The sequence below is a fragment of the Lissotriton helveticus genome, chromosome 1_1 (genome assembly GCF_964261635.1).
Source record: "Lissotriton helveticus chromosome 1_1, aLisHel1.1, whole genome shotgun sequence".
NCBI lineage: Eukaryota > Metazoa > Chordata > Amphibia > Caudata > Salamandridae > Lissotriton > Lissotriton helveticus.
Genome location: NC_136057.1, coordinates 647,685,081 through 647,702,362, shown reverse-complemented (window position 1 = coordinate 647,702,362; position 17,282 = coordinate 647,685,081). Strand labels below are relative to the sequence as shown.

The window sequence follows — 17,282 nt, the reverse complement described above, 5'->3', positions numbered from 1 at the left end:
ATCTTTCCTTAAGTCTTGTGGAATCAAACATCTTAGGAGTTCACTCTATTATCCACAAACTAATGGTCTGGTTGAGAGGATGAATCGTGTTGTGGGTGAGTGCATCAAGTGGGCAGTTGAGGGGAGGCATGATGTCTTTGCATCTCTTGAAAGTATGCTTTGGTCTTATAGGACGACACCGCAATCTTCCACAAAAGTTTCCCCTTTTGAAGTATTAAGAGGGAGGAAAGCCAACACCAGTTTTAGACCCAGTTGGATGTCTAAATGGTCTTGTCCCTTAGTTGATATTGAGTCTGTTTTAGAAACAGTCAGATCTAATTCCACCTTGGCACAAAATAAGGAAAAAATTTGGTTTGATCAAAAGAAAAATGCCAGGATGGTCACATTGTGTGTGGGGGATTTTGTTAGGATAAAGAACCCTACTCACACAAAGAAAGGAAGGAGTACATACAGTGAACCTATCAAGATAGTGAGAATTGGTGGAAATGCTGTTCAAGTTGAGGGAGGGTACTGGTGGAATATCTCGAAAGTTGTAAAGGTTAAAGCAAATCTTGGAGTTTCTCAAAAATGTGATATGCATGTCAACAATATGGATTCCTCTCGTAGGAAGAGTACAAGACCTATTATTTTGCCTCGTAGGTTTCGCGAGTAGCATTATTTTCCTTATTGACTTTTGTTGTACTGTTTTTTTTTGTTTTCTTTTATTTCTTATTTTTAGATGAATTCTTTACTTGTTATATGATAAGTGCTTAATCCCTGTTTATCTTTCCTTTTGTTTTATTTTGGTTCCTTTCTCTGGAAGGAAGGGAGGTATGTTATATTCCATAACTTGTTAAGTTGTACACTGTCACTTTAAGTGAATGGTCTTGCTCAGCTGTCTTGCTCAGCTGTCCCCTAGTTTATGATGTTATGTTATGTTATGTTATGTTATGTTACGTCTATTTATTGTGCGCACAGCGACTCCAGCCAAGGAGCGTCCCGACGCAAAGACAAGGTAGCTCGTAACACAACGGGATGTAAAAAGAGGCAAATAACAGCTAAAACAGGAACAAGGACAAAAAACAACTAAAACAGGAAGGTTTTTATCGCCTTCCGGAAAGTCAGAAGGTCCTCCAGCAGGCGGATTTCAACAGGCAAGGAGTTCCATGCTGACGCAGCCAATACCCTAAACGAGCGGCCACCCATGCGGCTAAGCCTGAATCTGGGAACCACCGCAAGGGCCAGAACTTGGGAGCGAAGGCAACGGGCAGGAACATAGAAAGACAGACAATTCGCCAGGATTTCCGGGCCTGTACCTCTCAGGATTTTAAAAGCGAGGCACAGGACTTTGAAAAGGATACGCTTCCTAACCGGAAGCCAGTGTAGGGAGCGAAGGACACCTGTCACCTGATGTCATTTATGATGTCATCTGCATCATGTACATGGTGGAATGTTATGATTCAACACTTGGGAAACTGTGGACTCTGAAGATGCTGGCAGATGATGAGCTGTGTAGATTTTATCTAATAAACCTCTTTTAATTAATCCACCTGACTCCTGGATTACTACAATGGCCAGTTCCTGATTTTGGTGCAGTGGAAAACTCTAATGGAGACTCAGGCCAGAAGTCCAAAAGGCCTGGCCCCCATGACCCTGGGCTCTTTTTGCAGGATCATCATGTCATAAAGTACAGAAGACTGGGTCCTGCAGGTCCTGGAAGGGGTCCCTTGCTTTGATGTGTGGAAAGCTCTGACCAGCACCCAGGTCACAGCTCCAGCACGCCCAAGGCAGGCATCCCTCCTCTTGAGCTCCATTCGCTGGTTCTCCAGGTCACAAAGTAACCAGGACTGAGTTCTGCAAGCCTCCCTGCTTCGACAGGGTGGAAATCTCTGACCTCGTCAGAGATCCAGCAAGCTTGGAGCCACAATTCCCTGGGCCTGGAATTCATCTGCCAGGATGGCATGTCATAAAGTGCCGGAACGGGGTCCCTCAGGCTCCTTAAAGAATCTCCTGCTTTGACAGGATATCAAGTTCTGCCTAAGACCAGGAACAGAGCTACAGCAGACATGGGGGTGATGTCCCTTGGGCTTGGACTGCATTAGCTAGGCCACTATGTCTTAAATAACCTAGTTTGGGATCCAGAGGATCCTTGGAGGGTCTACCTGACCCTGACCATTGAGAGCTCCAGCAGGACCTGGGATGTGACCCCATGGTCCTGGGTCCATCTGCTTAGGCCTCCATAGTTAAAAGTGCCAAGGATTTGTTCCCAGGTCAGAGCTCCAGCAAGCGCGAAGGCCTGCTGCATAAGTCGTGGGCTCCAGCCGTGTTAAAAAGCGCCTAGGATGGGGCCTCAAGGTAGAAAGTCCTGACCTGGACCCAACTCTAACACCATACATTGGAATAAGTAGCACTATAAAGAAAACTCAATTTGAGAGACTAGCTATGGAGACATGAGGGGCACCGTTGGAGGGTGGTTGTGAGGAAACATTGATAAGTAGGTCATTGTAGGATGCCAATAATTGTTCTCACACAAGATGCCATCAACTCTGAAGCTGGTCCTGCTGGATGTCCCACTATACTCTGATCTTCAATGACGGCACTTCAATGGCATTGTGAGTAGATTTCCACACTCTTTCTTTATCGAGACTTAAAATCCAGGTAAAAATCTCGTGCAATCTCGAGGGAAAGTCTAAAATGGGTACCGGCGATTTCTAACTCCAAGGTTAGAATCCCTTGCCTGACCCCAAGATGGCTGCCACATTTTTCCCTACCACCGGACTCCAACCAGACCTTGAGCACATCCCCCATCGGCCTAAATGGCAGCCCTAGCCCCTTGCATGGTTTGTTTTTACTCCCTCCCCCCTCCTTCTTTTACCTCTATCCACTAGTGTGGACATGCTCTTCCACTACTTGACTCTGTTACTGTAGCCCATGTATCTATTCAAAACAGTTTTCCCCAAACGTTGAGACCTGAGCAACATGGCTGATGCCAGGTGGAGCTGCTAGACAACCAATGAGGAGATTGGACATGGTTTCCCCCTCGACTGTCACATACCCAGACGGACATTGGACACAGTTCTTTGTCGTCTCCCTGTTATGGCTCCTTCCTCCCCTCCTTGTCTACAAATTCTCTCAACCTTGTTGTTTGTTTACAGTACCTTACTACACTATTGTAACTGATGTAATTTGTAACGCAATGCTCCTCTGGTATTGCGCTCTGATACCTCCGGGTCTAGCCAGCGCTTTATAAACCTTTTTAGCTGTACCTTGTAATGCAACGATCCTCTGGGTAACCACTCTGATACCTCCGGGTCTAGCCATCGCTATATAAACTTCTCAAATCAAATAAACTCAAAACTGTTTTTCCTAAACGCTGAGACCTGAGCAACATGGCTGATGCCCGGTGGAGCTGCGAGACAGCTAATGAGGAGATTGGCCCTGGTTTCCCCCTTGACCGTCGCCTACCCAGCCGGACATTGGAAACAGTTTCTCCTCGTCTCCCCTCTATTACTCCTTCCTCCCCTCCCTCCTACGATCTTTTGCAACATTGTTTAAGTGTACTGTACCTTACTATGCTCTTGTGACTGATGTAACTTTTAACGCAGCGATCCTAAATGTAAAGCGCTCTGATACCCTCTTGGGTCAAGTTATGTAAAACTTTATAAATAAATAAAATGTTTAAGTGGCACACAATTTGAATGGGTTTGAAGGATTGTAGCTTTGCATCCTTTACATTTTTAGACTCCTTGAAACTTCACTTAAAGTGAAAAAACTGCTTAAAACACTATCAATCTTCACATCTCAGGTTCCTATTTGCATACTACAGTCTTTGTAAACAGATTGCTGCCTGCTGGCAAACTAAGCTGATCACATACCACAAGTGCTTTATAAAAAAAAAAGTGTAAGTGCCAGGGCCCTTCTTAGAAGGCTACTGCAGTTTGCACTACTGCAAGAGTGACAATTCAGACTATGCTAAGCCACTCAAATCTATAAAAATTGGCATGGAGCGCTGGCCCTGACCAGTTTTTAATCAATTTTGAATTATTAAATGAATTGATGTGTTGATCTTAAAAACCGACAAACAGTGCCAGCATGTGGTGGACTTTCATAAGTGCTGATTTTGAGTGGTATATCAGTACAAAGCACTAGAAAACTCAGGTTCAAATTAAGCACTCCCTGCCGCTATTAAACTATGTGTGCATGTTGGTCTGTTTACATAGAAATAGATTACTGTGATCGTTGAGCAAGCAATAGGAGCTCATAAGGCAGATACACTTACCATTTGTTTTATGAAAAGGTCTTCTACCTGGAAGGATCTGCTTTGCCCTGTGGTACCTATAAAAAAAGGCAGACTGCTACGGCTATGTCCTGCTCTTCGATACATTTAGTTGTGGCTCCCACAACGAAGTGCGAGCTTGTTGTGAGATTCAAGACCCCAAATTGACTCAACTATTTATGGGTTAAATGAATATTCACATGAAAGCATGCCAACACTCACAGGTCAGATTGGAGCATTATAGTCCAGGCCTACTTCTAATGCATAATAGTGTATTTTGTAGACAAAAAATATACATAGGAATTTTCTCCAATACAGCCATATCTGCTTGAATAATAATTTAAGAGTTGTACATCTATTATGGCGTAAATTATGGTTGGCAAAAAGTTTTTGATATTATTTAGGATTGACAAATTATGCTTCAAATAACAATTTGTATCTTTTTTCTTGCCAATTAAGACACAGGAGACATTACATTGTCCTCTCGAATAGACGCCGAAGATCACAGACAACCTCCTGTTCAAGTGGTCTACATAAGAGCATATGACAATGACAGAGTGCACTCTGCAACAGCAGAGCTATCATTATCTCTGCTAGACGTGAATGATAATTCTCCCAAGTGTGAGGAATATCTTATTATGTGAGTATACAATATGACTGTTCCCAGTACAATTTAAATATTTTCAATTCACATTACATTCATATATATTTCTCCAAAAGAGTTCTGAGCACATATTCAAATAAGAATTGGTGAGGCCAATATGTCTTGGTGTAATGTTTAACATTTTTTGAAACTTTTATTGCAAACATATTCTACAAAAGTGAAAAAAGGAAATAAAAGAACACAGCCCGGCAACCATGTGCTTGCAATAATCATGTTAAATTTCAAAAACATTCTTACATGAGGCTTTTTTTTACTAGCGATCTTGCAAAAGAAAAAAGCGCCTTTCAGTTGTACAATGCATTTTCCATTAGCTGCAATGTCACAGAAACACTTTGTAAAAGCAACTTTAACAAGCATTGAAAATGCCATAAGGCCCGCTTTGAAAGAATGTTGTATGCAAATGTGAAGCATCGCCAGTAAATAGAATGGGAATGGATATGTATTTGTATGGAACCAAACAAGATATATTGATTAGTGTAGGTTAAAAGGTCAACTGACAGTTGCACTGTTATGCCAGAGATAAAAATCCGTCTAGGTCAATGATTGCCCTTCTCCCATCCGTGCTGTTACCAGAGAAAAACACCATATATTATCTAGTTACCTAAGACAGTTTGAATGCATTACAATGCCATGTGTGTGCCACTAAATTCAAGTTCAGGCAGGTGGATAAATGAACAACATGATCACTACGTTGTTCAATAAAAGCACATACTTCTGGCGACCAACATGTGGGTGGAGACAGGGGGGCCCCTTTCTAGCTCAAATAATTATCTGGCAACAGCTGTGCTGTCAAGCCAGGCCATAAAAAGGAGACAACAAAGTATATCATCATCGAATCGGGCACCTAAAAACCTGAAATTAAAGCGATGTAACTAGCTTTCTTTTAAAAGATAATTATAGTGTACCCCAAATATCGAATCTTTAATATTGAGCCATGCAAATATCGAGGACAAAATACAGAAAAGGTAAATAAATATTGATTTTTCATTGTATAAATGTCAAACCTTTGTTTTACTTAAGAAAACAGTATTCTTTCTTTATGAACCAAAGTTAAACTACAAAACATTAGAAATGCTAAAGTTATAGATGTTCCTTAAATTTATATTTTAAGCACCACCTTTAAATCACTGTGACTTTATTTATTCTGTACATACAAACAAAACTTAAACTACACAAAATGCATATTTTAATCACCACCTTTAAATCACTGTGACTTTATTTATTCTGTACATACAAACAAAACTTAAACTACACACATTTTAGAAATTCCTAATTTATACTCATACATTAACTTTTACACAACACCTTCAAATTACTGTAAGTCATGCACCTCTGTGGCCAGTGCTGTCACCTTACCCGCATAACTACATTTACTTTAACCCTCTCCTTCACAATGCACTGGCTAACTGCATATTGCATCATTTACACCATGTGAAATCATAGCATTAATAACAACACTCAGGACATTGCAAATTACATTATTTGTGAGAACACAGTTCATGGTAGTGTGCATACAGTGAAAAGGGGTAGAGTGGAGTGCTGTAGAGTTGAGTGACAGAGTGTAGTTGCATACAGTGGAATATTGGAATGGCATAGAGTGGAGTGGGGTACAGTGGATTGGCTTACAGTGGGGAAGCGTAGCCTGGAATAGCATACGGTACATTGATGTACGATGGAGTGGCTTTAATTGGAGTGGCATACTGTGGAATAGCATAGACTTTAGTGGGGAAAAGTGAAGTGGCACATAGTGGAATAGGATAGAGTCTAATAGCGTATGGTAGAGTAGCGTGGAGTGGTGTACAGTGGAGTAGCATACAGTGGAGTGACAGTGTATTATTACTGGCAATAACGTAGAGTGTAGTGTTGTAGAGTGAAGAGGTGTACAGTGGATTAGCATATAGTGAGTGGCACAGAATGGAGTTGCGTACAGTGGAGTAGTAGTAGAATGGAGTAGCATAGAGTGGAGTGATGTAGGGTGGAGTAGCATATAGTGGAGTACTGCAAATTGGGGTGGCGCAGAGTGGAATAGCATAGACTGAAGTTCCATTTAGTGGACCAACATACAGGGGAGTGGCATAGATTGGAGTGGCATACAGTGGAATAGTGTAGGGTGGAGAGGTGTATAGTGAACCTGCGTATAAAGCAATAGTATAGATTAAAGTGCCACATAGTGTAGTGGCGTACACGGGAATAGAGTACAGTGAAGTGGTGTACAGTGCAGTGACGTAGAGTGAAGTGGCATACAGTAGAATAGCATACAGATTAGTGAAGTACATTGGAGTGTCATAGAGCGGAGAGAAGCTTGTGTAGTGCCATTCAGTGGAATAGGTTAGGCTGCAGTGGGTAGAATGTAATGGCATACAGTGGAGTGGTGAAGAGTGGAATAGCGTACAGTAGTGTGGCATAAAGTGGAGTGGTGTAGAGTGGAATACCGTAGAGTAGACTGCTGTAGTCTGGACTGAGGTATAGTGTGGTTGGTTCAGCTGTAGTGGGGTATAATACAGTGGCACTAACTGGAAGCATAGAGTGTTGTTCAGTAGAGTCTAGTGATATAATGTGGCAAAAATATAGATTATGAGGTGTAAATTGTAATTGTTGGTAGTAGGTTTTATCAGAGTGTTAAATTTATACATATTAATATACTTAGTTGTATATATTCTGCTGAGGTATACTGCTGTAACTTTGAGGTACATCATGGCAGATGCTAAGAAGAAGGCACTATGTCACTGGCTAATGGCTGTCTTTACAAAACGTAAACGTAAACATGTCATTTTTAACATAGTTTTGCTGTATTGTGGGTTAGTGCCTTCGATATAGGTAAGTAGTAGATTGTATTGTTGGTCCCTACCTATTAATGGCTTATTAAAGTGGTAATAGATAGAGAAATGCATTTAATTTTTTAATATTTTGTTGCCACTGGTTATGTAGAACTGGATACTTTAAAAAACAAAATGTACATAGTGCAGTCATTTTTGGTTATTACTCAAGAAATATGTTTAAAAAAATGAAAATATACTGTAGTATAATTTATTTGTGCAACATAGTGTAGTACAGTGCATTTTACATTTAACATATTTTAATAATGTTTTTTAGTACGGCAGGACTTTCTAGGAATTACTGCTGTACATTTAAAAATGAGATATCAGTAGAATTTTCCCTACCTATTACTAATTTAACATTTACAGTGTAACTTTTAAAATACTTACCTGTACTACCCAAGATGATCATATACACAACATAATCTATATTCCTGCAAAATTTCCTTCAAAACTTATCAGCCGTTTTTGCACTTCATGTGAGTACGAAGTCTACGGAAAATGCATTGGTGCCAAAACATGTTTTGAGACCCTCCTTTTTTCTTTGCACCCACTTGACAAATCTGCATGAAACTTTGCATCATCAACCAATGTAGAAAAAGGAATAGGTCTGCAATGTTTCATGGAGATTCGTCAAACAGGTGCAAAGTTATTAGCAACTAAAAACCCAAAGAATTTCTATCTCTGGGAATCCTAACTATAACTACATATATATCATTACATACAGAAGTCACCGCCGCTGCACCGCACGTCGTGGGTTTGAGTCTCCATTAGGTGTTGAGACGTTTACAAAAGAATCCACAGCAGCAGACGAATTACATGTCAGCCAACACAAAAGAGAGCACTTGCGAGAATTTGTTTAAAGTGCTTTTTATTGTGCAAAACCTCCCCGCACTGACAGATGTGTTTTGGCTCTCCGCCTTTCTCGATGTCAGGAAATTAACATTTCAAACACCATTTTAAAGTGAAAAAAGTGCATGGCGTAAAAAACTATTTCGTATAAACAGAGAAGATAGTTAAAAAATCTTATCACGTTAATGTGTCTTTTGTGGTGGCTATCTTGGAACATTCATTCTGTCATGAGACAATTGGTACAAAGTTATTTATCACAGTTAACTTTGTCCTCATTGGTTATGCGATAGGGGGTTCAAGGTTTAAATGTCACAGGAGTTTTTAAAATACAATACGTTAATTTATGATTTTGAGACGCCAGTATTCATTGACTCCTGTTGTTGATTTGATATATAAATATTCTGTTGTACAAAATTTGCCAACCCTATTGTACATATTCTATGTAGCCCTGAATGGGCAAACCGCATGTGTATTCAGTGACATAACCAGACATTGATTTAAGGAGATTATTTAGCGATGTACAGAATATAATCCTACACATGGTAAATGATAGTGCCCCAAATGGGCAAAATAACAAATAAATAAGCAAACATATATAGTCATAATCTTGCCTCCTGTCTCCCCAGGAGGGACCTGTAGCTTTAAAGTGATTGGATGATCTGATGTTTCAATGATGGTGGATGTAAAATACTAATGAATTCTTTCTAAATGGACCCACAATTCTTCATCATTATTGAGATCTAGGGGGACTATTGTGCTCAGCTCTATAATGTACATAGATTCTAGTGCTTGTAAACTTCCGACCCTATCTCCACCTCTCTCAATTTTGGGGACTTGGTTTATACAGAAGAAATTTAACAAGTCACGATTGCTGTTGTGGGCACTTTTGAAGTGACAAGCTGCTGGGTCGGTACTGTCTTTTTTAGAAATTGCAGGCATGTGTTCCAATATGCGTTTTTTAGCAGGGTGGATAGTACTGCCAACTTATTGTTTCATGCATGGGCATTCAAGGCAATAAACTGTACATTCTGAGTTGCAGTTCAATAGTCGATTGATGCTCCTAGTTGGTTTAGAGCCCTTCTCTTGTGTGCTGCAGTTTGTTACTTTCTGGCTAAATTTACAAACTTTGTATTTCAAGCACAGAAAAAAGCCAGTTACAGCTTCTTTTCTTAGGGGAGTGGCACGATAGTGGATAGATATTAGATGATCGCTAATGGATTTAGAGCGTTTATAGGTGATCAATGGCTGAGTAGAGATTACCTTTTTCAGGACATGATCAGTCTGTAGGATGTGCCAGTTCTTTCTAAATATTTGGACTACTTGTGGGGACTCTGCATTGTAGCAGGTGATCATTCGTGCAGGTTCTACCTTGGTACTTGTGTTGATTTCATTGGATGTTTTGGTGTCCAAAAGTTCAAGCCTAGTTATTATTTCATCTTTCTTCTCTGCTTCATGGAGAACCTTATTGGATTATCCTATGGCTCAAAAGAGATTGAGGGCATCCTCATTAGCTTTTTTTTAATCCCCCCCCGTAGCACAGTTGCGTTTAATGCGTAGAAGTTACCCATAGGGGATGTTACTCATCATGCTGCTTGGGTGGTAACTTCTGGTGTTTAGAAAAGAATTCCAATCAGTGGCTGTTAGAAATGGGGGTCTCTAGTTGGCAGTGGCTGGCCACAGTCCAAGTAGGGACCCTTCTTCCTAAGTCAGAGTAAGGGGGCTACACCCTTTGATAACCCCTGCTCAACCCTGTGGTTACGTAGCACAAGCAGCTAGGCTTATCTCAGAGGCAGTGTGTAATGCATTTATGCTCATACACAGTAACACAGTGAAGGACACTACAAAGGGACACCACACAAGTAGTTATAAAAAATAAGTATCTTTATATATGGACTTAACATAAGACTAATAACGGTAAAAAGCCACAATAAGGAAACAGGGGGTACTCTTGAAAAGCTGGAAAAAGAGTTCAAAGTAATGGGAAATGGGGGCGGGAGCACCCTGCTTGTCATCTCAGCGCTGTTTGACCCCGTTGCATCCAGGTAAATGCAGTTAGTTCGCACTTTCAAGTCGCTGTAGTTTTTAACCATTGTTGGTTCTGGCAGTGCACATATCTCTAGACACTAGTGTTTCAGGGTTTAGCCCATCGTCAGTAGAGAGCATATAGTTATTTTAGAACATGAAAAAAGTCTTTGGGGGTTGCTGAGAAGGAGCTCAGGACGTCGCAGGTTACAGTACCCTTCCAAGGCACACAGGTGCTACACTGGAGAGCTTGTCAGCTTGTCCGCTCGAGGCCGAAGAAACAGGAAATGGGGGCGGGAGCACCCTGCTTGTCATCTCAGCGCTGTTTGACCCCGTTGCATCCTGGTAAATGCAGTTAGTTCGCACTTTCAAGTCGCTGTAGTTTTTAACCATTGTTGGTTCTGGCAGTGCAGATATCTCTAGACACTAGTGTTTCAGGGTTTAGCCCATCGTCAGTAGAGAGCATATAGTTATTTTAGAACATGAAAAAAGTATTTGGGGGTTGCTGAGAAGGAGCCCAGGTCGTCGCAGGTTACAGTCCCCTTCCAAGGCACACAGGTGCTACACCGGAGAGCTCGTCAGCTCGTCAGCTCGAGGCAGAAGAAACAGGAAATGGGGGCGGGAGCACCCTGCTTGTCATCTCAGCGCTGTTTGACCCCGTTGCATCCTGGTAAATGCAGTTAGTTCGCACTTTCAAGTCGCTGTAGTTTTTAACCATTGTTGGTTCTGGCAGTGCAGATATCTCTAGACACTAGTGTTTCAGGGTTTAGCCCATCGTCAGTAGAGAGCATATAGTTATTTTAGAACATGAAAAAAGTATTTGGGGGTTGCTGAGAAGGAGCCCAGGTCGTCGCAGGTTACAGTCCCCTTCCAAGGCACACAGGTGCTACACCGGAGAGCTCGTCAGCTCGTCAGCTCGAGGCAGAAGAAACAGGAAATGGGGGCGGGAGCACCCTGCTTGTCATCTCAGCGCTGTTTGACCCCGTTGCCAATTTCTAGCTCTGGCACTACAGAATAACATCTGGTCTTAAACACTCCTGTCAACACTAAATTTAAACCAAAATCTACTTTTACTCCTTTAATGTTGCACGATAACATTGACATCTTCCACAAACTTTCTATCTCAGGAATTAAAAAAATATATTCTGCAACATTGCGTGAAAAGCACAAGTACACAGCACACAACAGCTGCTATACCCAGCTTATCAAGAAATTACAGGCTAACTACAACATCATAGTCCGCCAATGGGACAAAGGGGAAACGTGGTGCTGTGGCCCGAGCACTCTATTTGGAGGAAGCCTACAATCAGTTAAATGATCCTCACTGCTACATACGCTGTGATGTAGTCATCGTGAAATAAGCACAAACGGAATTCTACGCTCAACTGTTGGCTTGGAGAAGTTCAGGATTACTCTATCAAGACAAACTTAAATTCCTCAAAAATGAGCACCCAGTAATTCCTGTAATTTACTTAATTCCCAAAGTCCATAAATGTGGTGATTAGCCACCGGGCAGACCCCTCATTTTGACTCGCAATGGCCTACTACAAAACACGTCTGTGTACATTGATCCTTTTTTGGAGGAACATTTCAAGGCTTTGCCTTCCTATGTACAAGACACAGGTGACTTTTTGAGGAAGCTTGATGGATTGTCATGGGACCCTGAGTACTGGTTGATAACATTGGATGTTACATCCCTTTATACCAGTATTAACCACCTTGATGGTTTGAGAGCTGTGCAACATTATCTGGGGAGGGGGCCTATTCAGATGCTTGAACACAACAAAATGTTGCTTGCCATGATCTCCATCTGTTTGAACAACAACTTTTTCATGTTCTTTAATCAGTATTTTCAACAGGTTAGGGGTGTCGCTATGGGGGCCTGTTTTTCTCCCAACTATGCCTGTTTGCATATGGGCTGCTTGGAGGAGCAGGTCCTCTATGGCGAACACCACGACACCTTCACTGAACATGTAATTCAATGGTATCGTTATATTGACGATATATCTTTGGTATGGCAACGTACGAGACAACAGGCACTGGATTTCATTGATTTGATCAATGTTAACACACTTAACCTCAATTTCACATGTAATATAAGTCAGGATCATGTTTTCTACTTAGACATAGAGGTTGTTGTCAGAAACAACAAGTTGGAGACACGGCTATTCAGAAAGCCCACTGCCGTCAATACTGTGCTTCACGCCATGAGTCACCATCCGGCGCACCTGATACGCAGCATCCCTTATTGGGAAATGCTGCGCATCAGGCGCATATGCAGCACAGATTCCGAGTGTTATTTAGCACAGGAAGTCAGCAAAGCAAGATTCCAAGCTAGGGGGTATGCAACTCCCGTGATTGACAGGGTGATCACTAAGGCAAATCAGATTCCTAGGAATGAGGTCTTACTGAACAAAACATCAAAAGTAGCAACAGAAAAAAAACCAGCCAGTCAGACTAATTTTGACTTATAATCACCAGCACCAAGCCCCCAGGAGAATTTTAAATACAAATTGGAGCTTGGTACGCAATGACCCTATATATATATATATATATTCACTGAAAAAACCATAGGTTATAGACCATATATAGTTAGGAAATAGCATTTACAAAACCTTGAAAATTCACTGAAAAAACCATAGGTTATAGACCATATATAGTTAGGAATTAGCATTTACAAAACCTTATTTTACTCACACAAAACCATTGAAATTCGCATATATAGTTAGTTGTACTAACTATATATCGCGCACCCGCAATCCACTGCTGATCATGTCACATATTACATCATTCATGACATGGTCAGTGACATCACTGATGACATCTCAAATGACATCACTGATGACATCACTGATGACATCTCAAATGACATCACTGATGACATCACTGATGACTACATCCAGTGACTGTATAATTCTGTAAAGTTAAAATATGTCTTACAAATTGAATAATGAGTGGATTTATAAGTGTCTGGATGAAGGATTTAGTAGGTGCATGACTGACTGTATGAGTGAGTGATTAAATGTGTCTTACTGAGTGCATGGGTTAGTGACTAAACTGTCTTAATTTGTGCATCATTGTGTCTGTTGTTCTGTAATCTGCTGCATGTGTTGATCATTAGCTATATGAGTAACTATATGGGATATTGATTGGTTGCCCAAGTATTTGTATGGGAGACTGAGTGTGTGTGTGGGTGGCTGGGAGGTGTATGACTCTGTGCATAGATGTGTGAGCAGTTGATTCACTAGATGTATGGGTTCAAAAGGGCATGTGGAAACATCTGTATGGGCGGTTGAGTGTGTGCATGAATGTATTGGTGAGTGAATGGATATCTCAGTGCTACATGTCAAAGTAAGTACATATGTAAAACACAGTACATGTGAGAGTTGACATATATAAATAAATGTGCATAACATCCAGTGAATGTGTGAGTGGCTGTATGGATCATTGTGAACTTGTATCCAGGATTGTATAAGAGAGTAAATATGTGTTAGTATATGTTTGAATAAGTAAGGTGTGTATAACTGTATATTTGAGAAAATGGAGGTGTGATTGATTCTTTGCATGACTAACTAGGTGTGTGTGTAACTTCATGGATGAGTGACAGTCTGTGAGTGTCTGTTTACACTGAGTGTATCTAAGGTTATATTAGAGTCTGAAGAGGTTCATCGTATTATCACATGAATGATGTCATCAGTGATGTGCTCAGTAATGTCAAATGAGATGTCATCAGTGATGTCATCAGTGATGTCATTTGAGATGTCATCAGTGATGTCATCAGTGATGTCATTTGAGATGTCATCAGTGATACCATCAGTGATGTCATCAGTGATGTCATTTGAGATGTCATCAGTGATGTCATCAGTGATGTCATTTGAGATGTCATCAGTGATGTCATCAGTGATGTCACTGACCATGTCATGAATGATGTAATATGTGACATGATCAGCAGTGGATTGCAGGTGCACGATATATAGTTAGTACAAATAACTATATATGCGAATTTCAATGGTTTTGTGTGAGTAAAATAAGGTTTTGTAAATGCTAATTCCTAACTATATATGGTCTATAACCTATGGTTTTTTCAGTGAATTTTCAAGGTTTTGTAAATGCTAATTCCTAACTATATATGGTCTATAACCTATGGTTTTTTCAGTGAAGTTCAATGGTTTTGTAAATGCTAATTCCTAACTATATATGGTCTATGACCTATGGTTTTTTCAGTGAATTTTCAAGGTTTTGTAAATGCTAATTCCTAACTATATATGGTCTATAACCTATGTTTTTTTCAGTGAATTTCATAGGTTTTTTAATAGCAAATATCTATATGTATGAAAGTAATATTTTTATTAGAAATTTTAAAATGTGTAATTTTTTTTTTTTATTATTTGCCCCGGTACGCGCCCGGGGCACGTACCGGTGAACGTACGGGTGAGCGCCCCAGGGCGCGTACGGGGGAGCGTCCCGTGAGCGCTTTTCCCACGAACGAAAACAACATGATGACGTTTCGCATAACCGCGTGATGCGTTTCTGCGGCGCGCTCCGTAAACGTACCCGAAAGCACTCCGTGTCGTGACCCGGAGCGCGCAACGTAAGCGCTCCTGTGCGCGTAGCGTAAGCGCGTCGGGACATGTGACCTGAAAATAACACTTTTCATTGGTTCTCAACTTTTTTTTTCTACAAATGATGAAAGCCCCCTCCTTTTTTCCTCATTCTTACTATTTTCTTTGAGAAAGCAAGAGCTATTTGTGAGACATGGCTTCAGTAGTAGCTGCAGCTGGTGCACCCCCACCACCACCACCACCACCCAGAAAGGAAGGTCCACCACCCTAGATCTTGTTGAAGAAGAGGAGGAAGAAGATGATGAGGACCAACAAACCAGAACATACTTGCCTGAAGAACCAAGACAAAGCCATGTCAAAGTTCATTATATATGGCAGTATTTTTCCATCCCTGCTGGGCAAAAAAAAGTGAATGCCCCGAAGGTGACATGCTTAATTTGCAACGAGGTCATGTCCAGGGGCAACCCAAATAAAAAATATTCATTTGGGAACTACACAATGATCCGCCACATGCAGAGGTGGCACCCTAACAATCTGGCACAAGCTGAGGTATGGGATCTGGCTCAGAAAAATAGAGACCATCAGGCCAGCACCTCCTCAGGTGAATCTTCAGTTGCAGCACCAGAAGGGCGCGAAACAGTACCAAATATACAAAAAAAATGGTGTAATAAAAATGGTCTGCATTTTTTGCGGAAAGACCATCTGCTACGGGGAACTAAGCATTCACCTTATTAATGATTCCATCGACAACCACAACTGCAGCAAGAGAAGAAAGCAGTCGTTTTTTTTTTTTTTTGCTCCTCTCAAGCCACTGGTAATTCCCAGTTTTTTGTTTCTTGTTTTTTGTTGAGCCCTTTATAATGGCTGTTTTTTGTTGTTTCCCCCCCAAAAAACCAAAAAAAACCATAAAATTGTTCAAAAAATACAAAAAAAACAAAAAATGTTCAGAAAAATTAAAAAAAATATATAAAACAACAAAAACATTAAAAAAAGTTCTTTTCAGAACTACCTCCCATTTTTAAAAAATTATTAAAATTTTTAGCACTCTTGACTTCATTTATCTCATAGGTGCGCTTCCCGGTACGCGCACCGGTACGCGAACCGGAAGCGAACCAAAAAATTTTTTTTTTAAAACAAAGAAGAGTTAGTATAAGGGAAGGAAACAGAGAGTAATGTTAAAAGAAAGACAGCTAGAGGGAGTAACAGAGAGATACTGTTTAATAGATCTATTTACCGAAGAAAAGATGGAAGAGGGTATAATTGTGAAAAACAAAATAGATAAGGAAGTGAAAGAAAAAAAGGAGAGTAGAAGAATAATAAACAAGAGTTTCTTAGAGAATGTGAGTGAATGTTCAAAATAAGAAGAAAAATAGTAAAGGATGTGGAATGAGAGGTGGGGATAGAACCGGACTAAAAGAACAATCCTGAGGGAAAGTGTTAAGAAAACAGTGAGCAAAAGTAAATAGGAATAAAACAAGATGTATGATAGTGACTAACGTTAAAACATGTGGAATAACAGAGAGAAAAAACAGAAAGCAGAAAAGAAAAAGTGACAGAAAAGGAATGATTGAAACAGCAAAGAAATGTAAATAACATAGGGGCATATTATCAACACAGGCGATAAAATTTTCGCTGCTTTTATTGGCAGAAAACTGCCGCTAGAGCCACTTTTGCGGCAGAAAATTGCCGCTAAAGCCGCTTTTGCAGCAGTTTTCTGCCTATAAAAGCAGCGATAATTTTATCGCCTGTGTTGATAATATGCCCCTTAGTGTGCTTGAACTACAGGGAGAAAGCATAATGAACAAGTAGTGAAAGAGTGATCAGTCAGAGACAGTGAGAGTAATAGAACAGGAGTGAGGAACTATGAGAACAGAGGGACTGATAAAAGGAGTGGAAGGAGTAGAGTAAGTAAGTAATAGAGAAAGGAATGAGGGAAGTAGCAAAGGCAGGAACCTGAGGGTTAAAGAAATGAAGCAGTGGAACTAATAGAAGTTAAATGTGATAGAAATGTAACGAAAAGAGTACAAAACATTTACCTTATAATTGTCGTTAACTTAGTCACTTGTTATTTTTATACTTTCAATCTGTGAAAGAAAGAACAAAAATTTGAA

At 40.5% G+C, this 17,282-nt stretch overlaps 1 protein-coding gene across 1 annotated transcript in view; it reads left to right on the top strand.

Annotated features, from left to right (window-relative positions):
- The first annotated feature begins 4,788 nt into the window (after positions 1–4,788).
- Positions 4,789–17,282, top strand: part of LOC144762567 (cadherin-related family member 4-like) — a 93,715-nt gene continuing 81,221 nt past the window's right edge. Inside the window, exon 1 of the mRNA XM_078647797.1 lies at positions 4,789–4,895. The gene's annotated coding sequence lies outside the window, so the exon portion shown is untranslated. The remainder of the gene's footprint in view (positions 4,896–17,282) is intronic.